Consider the following 11,858-nt stretch of genomic DNA (forward strand, 5'->3'; position numbering starts at 1 on the left):
GAGAGAGGAGATAGATTGAGAGAAGGAGAGAGAGAGAGGGATATATATATATATATATATATATATATATATAATATGAGAGAGAGAGAAGAGAGAGAGAGAGAGATAAATAATTATATATATAGAGAGAGTGAGAGAGATGAGGAGAGAGGGAGAGAGAGAGAGAGAGAGAGAGAGAGAGAGCGAGAGAGCGAGAGAGGGGGGGGGGAGGGATGGAGAATTGTAATAAAAATAAGTATTCAAAACTTCATATTCTGCAAGAAGTTTTCAGTTTTGAGGTAATAAAGCCAATCTGTCAAATAAAGAGAATTCACATTTTTGCAATAAAGCAACATTACCTCATGCCACGATAGTCTGTAAATCTAATCAAAATAATATGAGGAAAACCTTCCAGTTTAATGTCAGTCTTTTATAATCATTAAAAGAAAAGAAAAAAAAACACCCTTCCACGAGGCATCGATAAATGCAATTGCCTAGGCATTCCATGAGAAATATAGATAATCAACAAAACAAACGTCTGATGTCAACAGGAATCACCCATTGGTTGTAAAAAGTGAACAATAAATTGTGTGTGTGTGTGGGGGGGAGGGGGGGGGGCGTAGTATATATATATTCTTGTCCAAGGGGGAAAAATGAAAGCGCCGGAAGCGGGGCTTGAATCCGGGACCTTCCGGGTCTCATGCAATGCCTTAACTTCTTAACCACTCGGCCACTTCACTACCTTTTATAAGCATATTTTTTTGTTAAAAGTCCAAAATCTGTTCTTTATGCTACTTAGCGACCAGGTTACAATATAATCATAACATCACCATACTTTACAAAGTTAAAACTGCTGTACTCTGAAAAAACACGTATTAAAAAATTGGCCAGAAAACTCGTCCTTCAAATATCGATCGATTTAAATGACCCCATCCTGGCAAAAAGTCTCAAAGCTGGGATTTCGGAAAGTCTTCCTTAAATCCCAGGCTTGAGAGGTTTTTTTTGGCGAGATGAGGGTAATTTAAATCGGTCGATTTGTGAAGGAAGATTTTTCTGGCCAAATGTTGAAATACGCGTCATTTCAAAGTACAACAGTTAAGAGGTTCATAAATCATCGAAACAAAAATCCAACAGACGAATAATATAACAACTGTCTATTTCAGTACGCCTCGTAAAAAGAAAAAAATAAAAAAGAACGTTACTGGGTCATGCAGCAGTATGGTATAAATCCGGATAAATGATAAACTATAAGGGTTTTCAATTCAACGGTAAATACGACATATAAGTTTCAGGTACCTAATCACTTGTGAGAATTAGCTTTCATTCCCTACTTCTGTAACAGTATGGACTTGTCAAATAATAACATACACAAAACTGGCCGGGCAAATTGGGGTGTAAATCATGCTTAGTCGCCAGCAGACTAACTTGTAAATAGATTACCACAATAATTTGTTACATTTTCCCTGCACTTGTTTCGTTTCATCTTTAAATTTATAGTTCATAAGTATAAGGACGTTTAACTTTATTATTGTTGATTATTTTGTTGTATTTTAACAGTGTGGATTTTCATGGGAAAAGGTGATCGTGGTATGTTTACAACTTGTATTTCATCATGCATGTTCAATGAATGTTTGAATGCTTTGGTGTTATCCTTCTTAAATATACATGCACTTGACCATTGCGTCAATCTGGCAACATGTCATCATGATCCAGACGATGAAAATTCAATTATCCAGTTAACTGCCGTACTCTGCAACCCCCCCCCCCCTTCCAAAAAACAAAAACAAAAACAAAACAACAACTCGTAGTTAAAATGTGGCCAGAAAATTCATCCTTCATATATCGATCATTTTAAATGACCCTCGTCTTGGGGAAAAACTCTCAAACCTGGGACTCAAGGAAGACTTCGCAAAGTTTTTGAGAGTTTCTGCCAATGTAAGGGTCATTCAAATCAGTGGAAGTTTGGAAGACAACTTTTGTGGCCAAATCTTAAATACGCGTGTTCCCAGAGTACGGTAGTGAACTGGTTAAAGTCTAAATAACAATCATAGACTTTTGAGCTAATTAATTGTAATATGTCCCTATATAAGAGAATGGATTTACACCGTAAAGAACTCAAATTTTCGTAATCTGATTATTCAGATTTAATTCGCTATGCAGAACCAGTTTTACCCCAGTATATAGTTAATAACCGACTTGCGCATTTTTGCAGGTCTGATAACCGAAGGCAATTATGATTATGGGCTTGATTTGATATTGTTGTAATGGACAATATTTTGCGTGGGTTTGAGAGTATTTCCAAAAAAAAACCCCCAAAACAATGGGCCCATAACAATTTGGGTTTCAGACCTGCAATTAGGCACACGTCAGTCATAACCGATTGACACAACGGGTCAAATGTATGGCATAATAACACATTGTAACACATTGTGTTATGAAAACAAAAGAACCTTTTTTTTTTTCTAGCACGTAAGTGCTGTGAAACGTAACATTCAAACATGATTTAGCGTAAACCTTATACATTGATGCTATGCGTTTAGGTAAAATACTCACAACTTTCGCCAGTCGGATATAACGTACCAACTCACAGTCTGATTGATATAATTGAGTGAGAAGTAATCACCAAAATGGCTGTTCCAAAAACAATAACAAAGAGCTGAGTGACGTCAATTTCAATCCTTATTTTTTTTGTCCATCGGCTCAAAACCGAACTGTGTCGAGGTGTACTAAATGCCAAGAGATATTCTTATATAAAAATGTTCTGAAATGTGAAATTTTAGTCATTGTCACTTTAAATAAATGATATAATTCTCATCAATCAACCCGTCTCATCATTTTGACAATCAATTCAACTCCTGTCATCAAAGCCACATGTTGGTTTATTTCTTATATTAAAGGGATTCACGGCGCTTGCGGCACGATTAGGTCATTTCAGAGCCATTAAAAAGGAGGAAAATAGGACAGAAAAAAATTCCAAATTCACAATTAAAAGCACACAAGAAAAGTAAGACAAATAGGAAAGGTACAAATAGGAAATGGATGTATATTCCAAGAGCATACTATCCATGTATATAGTTTTAGATTACCTAAAAGTCTCATCCAGACACAAGCACAGGATTCCACTCACAGGAAGTCATCATATATGACAATACCTAAAGAGAAATTATTTACAAGGAAAAAATATCTTGAATACTGACAATTTATGTTTTTCATAAACTCCATTTTATTGAATACTGCAACATCATTTATTGTACGGCGGTCATAATTTGTTTCCTTTCAGCTCTCAATGTGTTTATCTAATAGAGTTCTACAATGGTCAAAACAATTCAATTAATTGAAATAAGCTATATATAATATTACCATGTTATTTTTCTACACAGATTTGACAGAATGCCTCTACAAAATCCTGCAATCGTATCTTTGCTACTACTCTCGGCCATATCTCTCCAGTTGGCGAACGCAACTAAACGTGAGCTGGAACCCCCGGCAAAACGATTGTTTCTAGACCTTATGAACGGATACAAACCTCTGATTCGGCCATTTGGAGGACCGGAGAAAAAGTTTACTGTAAAACTTGGCCTTAGACTTTCACAGGTTTTGAATGTAAACGAAAAAGAACAGATTCTAACCCTCAGCGTTTGGCTTCGACAAGAATGGCATGACAGCCGACTGAAATGGGATCCAAAGGAACATGGCGGGGTGAAGAAGCTGAACATTCCATCAGGGGTGATATGGATACCTGATCTCGTTCTTTACAACAATGCCGACGGTGATTTTCAAATTACACATCATACCAAAGCCAGAGTTCATTACACTGGTACTGTGATATGGGAGCCACCGGCTATCTACAAAAGTTACTGCCCCATCGATGTCGAGTTCTTTCCCTTTGACGTTCAAGAGTGTTTCCTCAAAATTAGTTCATGGACTTATCACGGTGATGAAGTCGATCTTCAGCATGTCTGCAATGGGACCATTCTCGACAAAGACGTAGAAGAGGGAAAAGAACCTGCTGTAGTCATTCCTCGAGGTATTGACCTTACAGATTACTACTATAATGTAGAATGGGATGTGCTAAACGTGACAGCAATGCGCAGGGTTAAATACTATTCCTGCTGCCCAGAACCGTTTCCGGACGTGACGTTCAACATAACACTTCGACGGCGTCCTTTGTTTTACACAATTAACCTAATTCTTCCGTGTGTATCAATTTCACTCCTCACGGATCTCGTGTTTTATCTGCCTTGCGACTCGGGAGAGAAAATTACGTTATCCATTTCCATTCTCCTGGCCCTCACTGTGTTCTTTTTGCTCTTGTCAGATATGAACCCACCTACATCGTTGGTTATTCCGCTTATTGGGAAATATTTACTTTTCATTATGCTTGTGGTGACAACTTCTATCGTTTTGACAGTTTACATTCTGCATCTTAATCTTAAATCACCAACAACCCACAAAATGTCTCCATGGATTAAAAGGATATTTACGGAAATATTACCAAAAATTCTCTTCATGGAAAGGCCCAGTGCTGAAGAATCATCGTCGGATGATTCAAGTAAAATTTCCATACGGTTAGACAATGAAAAGAAACTGACTACAAAACCTGACAATCCTGAACAAGAAAGACTTTTGGGTTCAGAAAATCGTAATCCGAGCACAACTGGTACAAAACATAAATCTAAAAAAGAAGAAAATGGAACTGTGAAACCACAAAAGAATGACAAAACTCAGTGCTCAAATAATGATAAAATGGAATTAGAAAATTCACCATCCTCTTTACCTCCTGAGGTATTGGAGACCATGAACAATGTAACATATATAGCTAACAACTTAAAACAGGGGGACGAAGATGTGGCAGAAGAGCGGGATTGGAAGTACATGGCGACAGTGCTGGATCGCTTATTTCTCTATGTGTTCTCCTTATCGTGTCTTTGTGGAACCCTCAGCATTTTCTTGTACGCCCCATCTCTATACGACCCTAGAGTGCATATAACCCTGACAGATCCGGATAGCACATGCAAATACTGACAATTTTCACATTTCAAGATTGTTATACAGAAAGTACCTGCCGTCGATCTTTTGTTTTTAGTAATGTATTTTTGTTTTCATTTTTTGTTGTTGTTGTTGTTAGGTTAAGAAGGGTTTTGAGCCCGAAACGTTCCGAGTTTGTTATTTTGTATTTTTAAGAAGCTGTTATATTAATTTTTGTTTCACCTTTCTTTTTTTTTTGTTGGATAGACTTTATTTCATTATCGCATCAGTCTGGTATTCTGTTGGAATGAATTTGATAAAAAAAAAAAAAAAAAGAAAAAAAAAAAAAACAAAAAAAAAAAAAAACCCCCACAAAAATCCCCCAAAACTTGACCTTTTATCTCGCGCAAAATCCACTCAACGTGCTTAAAGCGTTTTACAAAGGGCCCCTGACCAACAGCAATATACGTAACATATAGAAGGAGACATGAGGCCTGTTAGGCGATATTTAAAAAAAAATCCGATAGAGACAACGCTGTTACCGGCCAGGTACTCATTTTACATCTGAGTACGTGTAGAAAATTTTAGTAAAATGCTTTTCCCAAGGACTCAACTATGTGTCGAGCAAGGCTCGAATCCAGGACTTTCCGATTCGAAAGGGAATGCCGTACAACCGGACCACATAGCCAGATAAAGAAAATTAAGTTTTTAGTAAAAATAAAATCATCCTCATTAAGAAATGTAATGGTTAAAAAAAAGTACGATACCAAAAACACTCGTAAACAAAATCAATCATTAATTTTATAAAATGTTCATGTATTTGGTATCTTGTTCCTTTAAAAAAAGCTTTTGTATTCATTTTTATATTACTTTTTACTGTACACAACTTGTGGAAATATGTTTTAAAAAGTATATAAATAGTCCCTTTATTCATCTCCAAGGGGAAATTTGTCACTAGGATCTAAAGGAAACACTGGAATAACCCTGGCGTCAGCCGCAATGCAGCACCGCAACGTTACCAATGCGTATGTCAGAACTTTATCTTCCTTAAATTCAATTGAGCTTCAGTTAGTTTGTGTTATAAAACAAAACCGTGTTTGTTTCAATTTTCTTTTAGAAATTTCCTCCTAAATGAATATCAAAAGGATTATAGCTACGAGCACTAATATGCAGAATTGATAACAGAACGCAACTATGGTCTTGTCGGCTATGTGGTCTTTTCGTACTACACTCGCTTTAGGATCGGATGGTCCTGAGTTCGAATCTCGCTCGGCACATAGTTGAGTCCTTGGAAAAGACACTTTACTCACATTATCTCACCGTGATCAGGTGTCAAATGATCGGGTAAAATCAGGCCGTTAACAGCGTTGTCTCTGTCGAAAAATTTTAATATCGCCTAACAGGCGTTATGTCTCGTTTTATAATAATGTGTTACGTGTTGCTGTTGGTCAGAGACCCTTTGTATAGCGCTTTGAGCACGTTTAGTAGATATTACGCTCTATAAAAGCTCAAGTTTTTTTTTATAACGTTATTGATGTCATGTTCATTATTTTTTTTTGAGCATTTTCTTTACAGCAATGGGCCCATTACAATTTGTGTTATCAGACCATAGTTAATAGTATCAAAATCAATAAATTGACACATAATAAGAATGTGATACTTTTTATGTTTATTTATCTATCTACCTTGAGCATGTGTTGTTAAGAAACAGTTTAAATCAATACTGCTTTCATGAATTGTGAACTGGGTGCAAATATTTGTAGATCTTACAACCGAACGCAATTGTGGGCTGGATTTAACATTGCTGAAATGGACAAAATTTCACGTTGGTTCCAGGGTTGCCAGATTATTTTTCAACAAAATGCCAGTGGAAGACTCAAAAAATGCCAAAACACTCCAAAAAATGCCAAAGTCTGTTGACTCCCATCCCCACTAAGAAAACTACTCACTTTTGATAGACAATTTACTATCATATCCTGGTGGCTTGCGTGTTTTCTTTTCTTTTTTTTTTTTTTTTTTTGAATTATACTTAATTTCCTGTTGGGGTAATTTTTTACCTACTGACTACTAAGTGGAGTGCTAAACCACTACACCACGGTTGAGAAAAGGTGTCATTTGAAGTATAATATACAAGAAAAGAAAATGCCAAATGAAAATGCCAAATGCCAAATGATTTTTCTAATGCCAAACGGTTTTCAAAAATGCCAGATTTTTGGAATCTGGCATTTAAAATGCCAAACTGGCAACCCTGGTTGGTTCTAGAGTGTTTTAATTGCAACTATGAGCCTATATTAGTTTAGGTTATCAGACCTGTAAATAGTATACGTTGATCGTGACTGTTATGTACCAACCACAGTACATAAAATAACTGACAGGGAAGACGCTGCTTGGTTGCCAATCATCAAGTAATTATTTATTCAAGCATTTTAAATCATAATATATCACAGACTTAGTAATATTAAACATGCAGTATAAAAATATACATAAACAGAAATATACATTATGTAATATAACGTCAATGCACAAGTGTAGTTAACTAATGATACGAATGTAATGTATTCTATTAATATATTCAATTCTGACATCATTTAGAAATAACTAAATGTAATTAAGTGTATTATTCATGGAAGTAAATTATTAGTTATTGCCAAGGGCAATAACTCAATAATAACAATACACCATAACACCTCCCTTCTAGCCTGAAGGATACTGAAGGTTTAACCATCAAAATATTAACATAGACACACATGATGTAACAGTCCGCTTAAAACACTATTTCAAAGTTAATTTGAAATTCTATGTTACATATCCAGAAGATCGCCGTTGCGATTAACATTTAAAAGTCCGTACGAACAATACTATTTCAAATGTCCGGCGATCACATACACTATATCAAGTCCATTTGACAGTCCATGCACTGGAATAATCTGTTACAAGGACGTGAGTCTCGTTGTCACAATTATAATATAACTACTATGTTAACTACTGTGGCGTGTGCGCAGTTGGTCGACGTGTCTTCTCAAAGTAGGACCATCCGGCACGATTTTCACATCGAACATTCGGTTTCCAATCACTGATGCTACAATCGCTGGCACCCACTTGTCCCTACGCCCCTCTGAAAAGACAGGGCATAGCACTGGCTGTTCACTGTGAACTTAGTTTTTCTAGACGAGCGAAGATTTACACGGCTTTGAGGCAGGAGCACATCTATCTTCGCCCGTATCTGTCGACCAATCAGAAGTTCGCTTGGGCTATAGCCACTGCACAGGGGAGTTCTCCGGTACTGGATCAAGAACTCGTGTAAGGCCTCACTGGTACTGAGGCTGGACTTCCTTAGCGACTTTTTAAATGACTGTACCAGTCTCTCAGCTGCACCGTTGGTCTCTGGATGATACGGGGCTCCTTGTAGGTGTTGAATACCCCGGCTCTCACAGAAACTGACAAACTCAGCTGACGAGAAGCACTGCGCATTATCAGTGACGATGGTATGCGGGTAGCCAAAATGCGCAAAATCCTCGTCCAGCTTTTGAACTGTCGCCTTCGTGGTGATGGATGTCATCTGGTGGACACACGGATATTTGGAGTATGCATCCACCATCACGAGCCAGTTGTGTCCTTTGAAATTCACGGCATGGTCGATATGGACACGTTCCCATGGTTTGTCGGGCATAATCCATGGATGTACCGGCTGTTTTGGAGGCATGTTTTGGTTCTCAGCACACGACATGCATCCTCTGGTGGTGTTGACAATCGCTGTGTCGATTCCAGGCCAGTATACAGCTGTTCTGGCTAGCTGTTTCATTCGTTGCATTCCAAAATGGCCCAGATGTAGTATTTGAAGAATGCGTTCTTGAAGCTTCTTCGGAACCACCACACGATCACCATAGAACAAGCAACCATTCGATGAAGTTAGGAAGTCTTTGATTTTGTTGAACGACCCAACTGACCAGGACTCTTGTTTGTTGGGTGTCATTTTCTTTGGCCATCCTTCTTCCAAGTATTTTAAGACAGCCGATAGCACTGGATCGTCCTGGGATTCTTTAGTCAGCTCATCAGGGTGAGAGGGAGATACCATCTGAATGGCGCAGATTGTTGACGAATCATCTCCGGTCTCTCGTTTGTCGAATATTTGGTCAGGTCCTGATGGCAAACGACTCAAGGCGTCGGCATTTCCGTGGTCCGACGTCTTCCGGAACTCGATTTTGTAATCGTACTGGCTCAAGGTAAGTGCCCATCTTGCCAGTCTGTTTGCTGCCAGTGCTGGAATCGGCTTTGATGGTCCAAACAGAGAGATCAGCGGCTTGTGGTCTGTCACCAAAATGAATCTTCGGCCGTATAAGAATTGGTGAAATTTGCTCAAGGCAAAGATGATGGCCAATGCTTCTCTCTGTATTTGGCTGTATTTCCGCTGACAGGCGGTCATCGTCTTCGATGCGTTGGCGATAGGTCGTTCACTGCCATCGGAGTAACGGTGAAACAGGACAGCTCCAATGCCAACTTCTGATGCGTCACACGAGATTCCAACTTCCAACGATGGGTCGAAATGTGCAAGTACGGTATCAGATTGAAGCATTTCCTTGATCTTCCGGAAGGCTGACTGTTCTTCCGGTCCCCATTTCCATCTCACGTCTTTCTTCGTCAGACGATATAGCGGCTCTAGTGTTGTAGAGATATTGGGCAAGAACTTGCTGTAAAATTGCACTTGCCCAAGGAAAGATCTGAGGTTGGAAACATTCTTTGGAGCTGGCATGTTTTGAATGGCATCTGCTTTTGGACCTTTCGAGACGCCATCTCTAGACAAGTAGTGTCCAAGGTATTCCACCCGTGGTTGGGCAAAGGCACATTTCTCGAGTTTGCATCGAAGGCCCGAGTCTTGCAGACGTTGAAATAGGCCTCTAAGGTTACGTAGATGCTGTTCAGCGTTGTCTCCACTGACGAGTATGTCGTCCAAGTAAGCAGCAACGCCCGGCAGATCTTGGATTAATCTGTCAACAATCTCTTGGAAGTAACCAGGAGCCGACTTAATTCCAAACGGTAGACGCTTCTGCAGTAAAACGCCTTTGTTTGTGCTGAGGGCAAGTCTCTTCTGCGACTCTGGTCCAAGACAGATCTGGTTGTAGGCATCTGCGAGGTCGATTTTTGTAAATCCATAGCCACGTCCAAGCTTTCTCATCAGATCCTCAGGTGTAGGCATGGGATGGCGATGCGGTTCCAACTGAGGATTCACGGTCACGGAGTAATCTCCACAGACCCTGATGCTAGGTCTGTTTTGTCCAGGAGCAGTCTTCTTCTTTATTGGTACGACAGGAGTACCATAATCGTTGAACTTGGTCAACTGCCAAACGCCTTTCGAGATGCCAGCTTGTAGCGCTTGGTCCAAGTCTTCCTGGATTGCAATGGGTACTGCCCGAGGACGGTGAAAAACTGGAGTAGCGTCTGGTTTGAACTTCACTTCCAGTTTAAAGTCTTTAAGGGGATGGGCGGGTCCTCGATTGTCGAAAATCGAGTGAAATATCGATTTTGAGATTTTTTTATTTTTGAAAAGTTTGAAACCTTTGCTACATGAAAATGTGTTTGTTGACTCTCAGATGGGTCAGTTTAGGTCCAAACTGACCTCTTGAAGTCCAAGGGGGTCTGTAAATATAACGTTACAGCCTGGCTTGACAACGAAAAAGCCATATAAACATTAGGCCAATATGAGAATATAAACATCGATAATAATAGGCAAGTTTGGTATCGATAGTTTCGTCTATTTTTGGTCTATATGAAATGCCCACTGTCAAGGTCTTCGGTCTATCTATATTTAGTCAAGAGCCTTTCCAAAAACCCCTTCTCTGACCCAATTGTGAGGGGTTGACTGATTGTAGTAAAATCGTGAGTAATTGTTGTGACCTTTGCCTTGCTAGCGCTGTTCTCATTGGCTGTTCAAAATAGTCGATGATAACATGACCTGATACTGCTTTCTGAGTGGTTAGCGGGCGAGTCAAAGTTCATACTTTGACCTCACCTTCGCATGCGTCGCATGTAAACATTGTTATTCTGTGTGTGATTTTTCTTATTCTCGGGGACATAAAAGTTTTGTTTTGTGAAAAGTACCGACACGTACGCAACAAGTATGCCAAGAAAGACTCGAATTGTACGACTTGCAAAATCAGCAGCTCGAACAAGATGGGAACAGTAATATTATTGTGAATTTTTATAGTTAGAATTTGTCACTCCTTCGTAACATGATGCAAAATGAATAAGCGCTGAGGTCTCTAAATGAATGAATGAAGTTACTGTCGAGCTAGACTGAGTATTGGTTGTAAACGAATGAGCGAGAGGTTTGTTATGCACTTGAGAACCATAGAGAGAGAGAGAGAGAGAAGAGAGAGAGAGAGAGAGAGAGAGAGAGAGGAGAGAGAGAGAGAGAGAGAGAGAGAGAGCGCAAAATCCACTAACTGTACTCAAAACGCTTTACAAAGGGTCCCTGACCGACAGCAACACGTAAAATGTAGAACAAGACATGACGCCTGTTAGGCGATATTACAATTTTTCCGACAGCGACAGCACTGTTGACGGCTAAGTACTCATTTTACATCCGAATACGGTGAGAGAACGGGAGTAAATAGTCTTTTCCAAGGACTCAACTATGCGCTGAACCAGGCTCAAAACCAGGACCTTCCGATCCGAAAGCGAGTGTCATACCACAAGACCATTTAGCCGCTCATAGCTCAGATAGATAGATAGATAGATAGATAGATAGAGAGAGAGAGAGAGAGAGAGAGAGAGAGAGAGTGTGTGTGTGTGTGTGTGTACGTACGTGTGTGTGTGTGTGTGTGTGAAGCCGAGAAAAGGCAAGGCAGGAACAGGAGGCTGAAGAGGGAGGGCCTGCACATCAAGCAGGGTCATTTTGACCCATGAATGCATGA

General features: G+C 39.4%; 1 protein-coding gene and 1 pseudogene across 2 annotated transcripts in view; one reads left to right on the top strand and one right to left on the bottom strand.

Annotated features, from left to right (window-relative positions):
- Window positions 1–11,858, bottom strand: part of LOC144967227 (uncharacterized) — a 106,247-nt gene that overhangs the window by 39,508 nt on the left and 54,881 nt on the right. The gene's annotated exons all lie outside the window — the stretch shown is intronic.
- LOC144967229 (acetylcholine receptor subunit alpha-type unc-63 pseudogene) lies at window positions 1,362–6,515 on the top strand (annotated as a pseudogene). The gene is made up of 2 exons (XR_013644342.1): window positions 1,362–1,566; window positions 3,360–6,515. The product of XR_013644342.1 is annotated as an acetylcholine receptor subunit alpha-type unc-63 pseudogene (transcript).

This window comes from Berghia stephanieae, chromosome 3 (assembly GCF_034508935.2).
Source record: "Berghia stephanieae isolate SIO BIC M18660-M18661 chromosome 3, UCSD_Bste_1.3, whole genome shotgun sequence".
Taxonomy (NCBI): domain Eukaryota; kingdom Metazoa; phylum Mollusca; class Gastropoda; order Nudibranchia; family Aeolidiidae; genus Berghia; species Berghia stephanieae.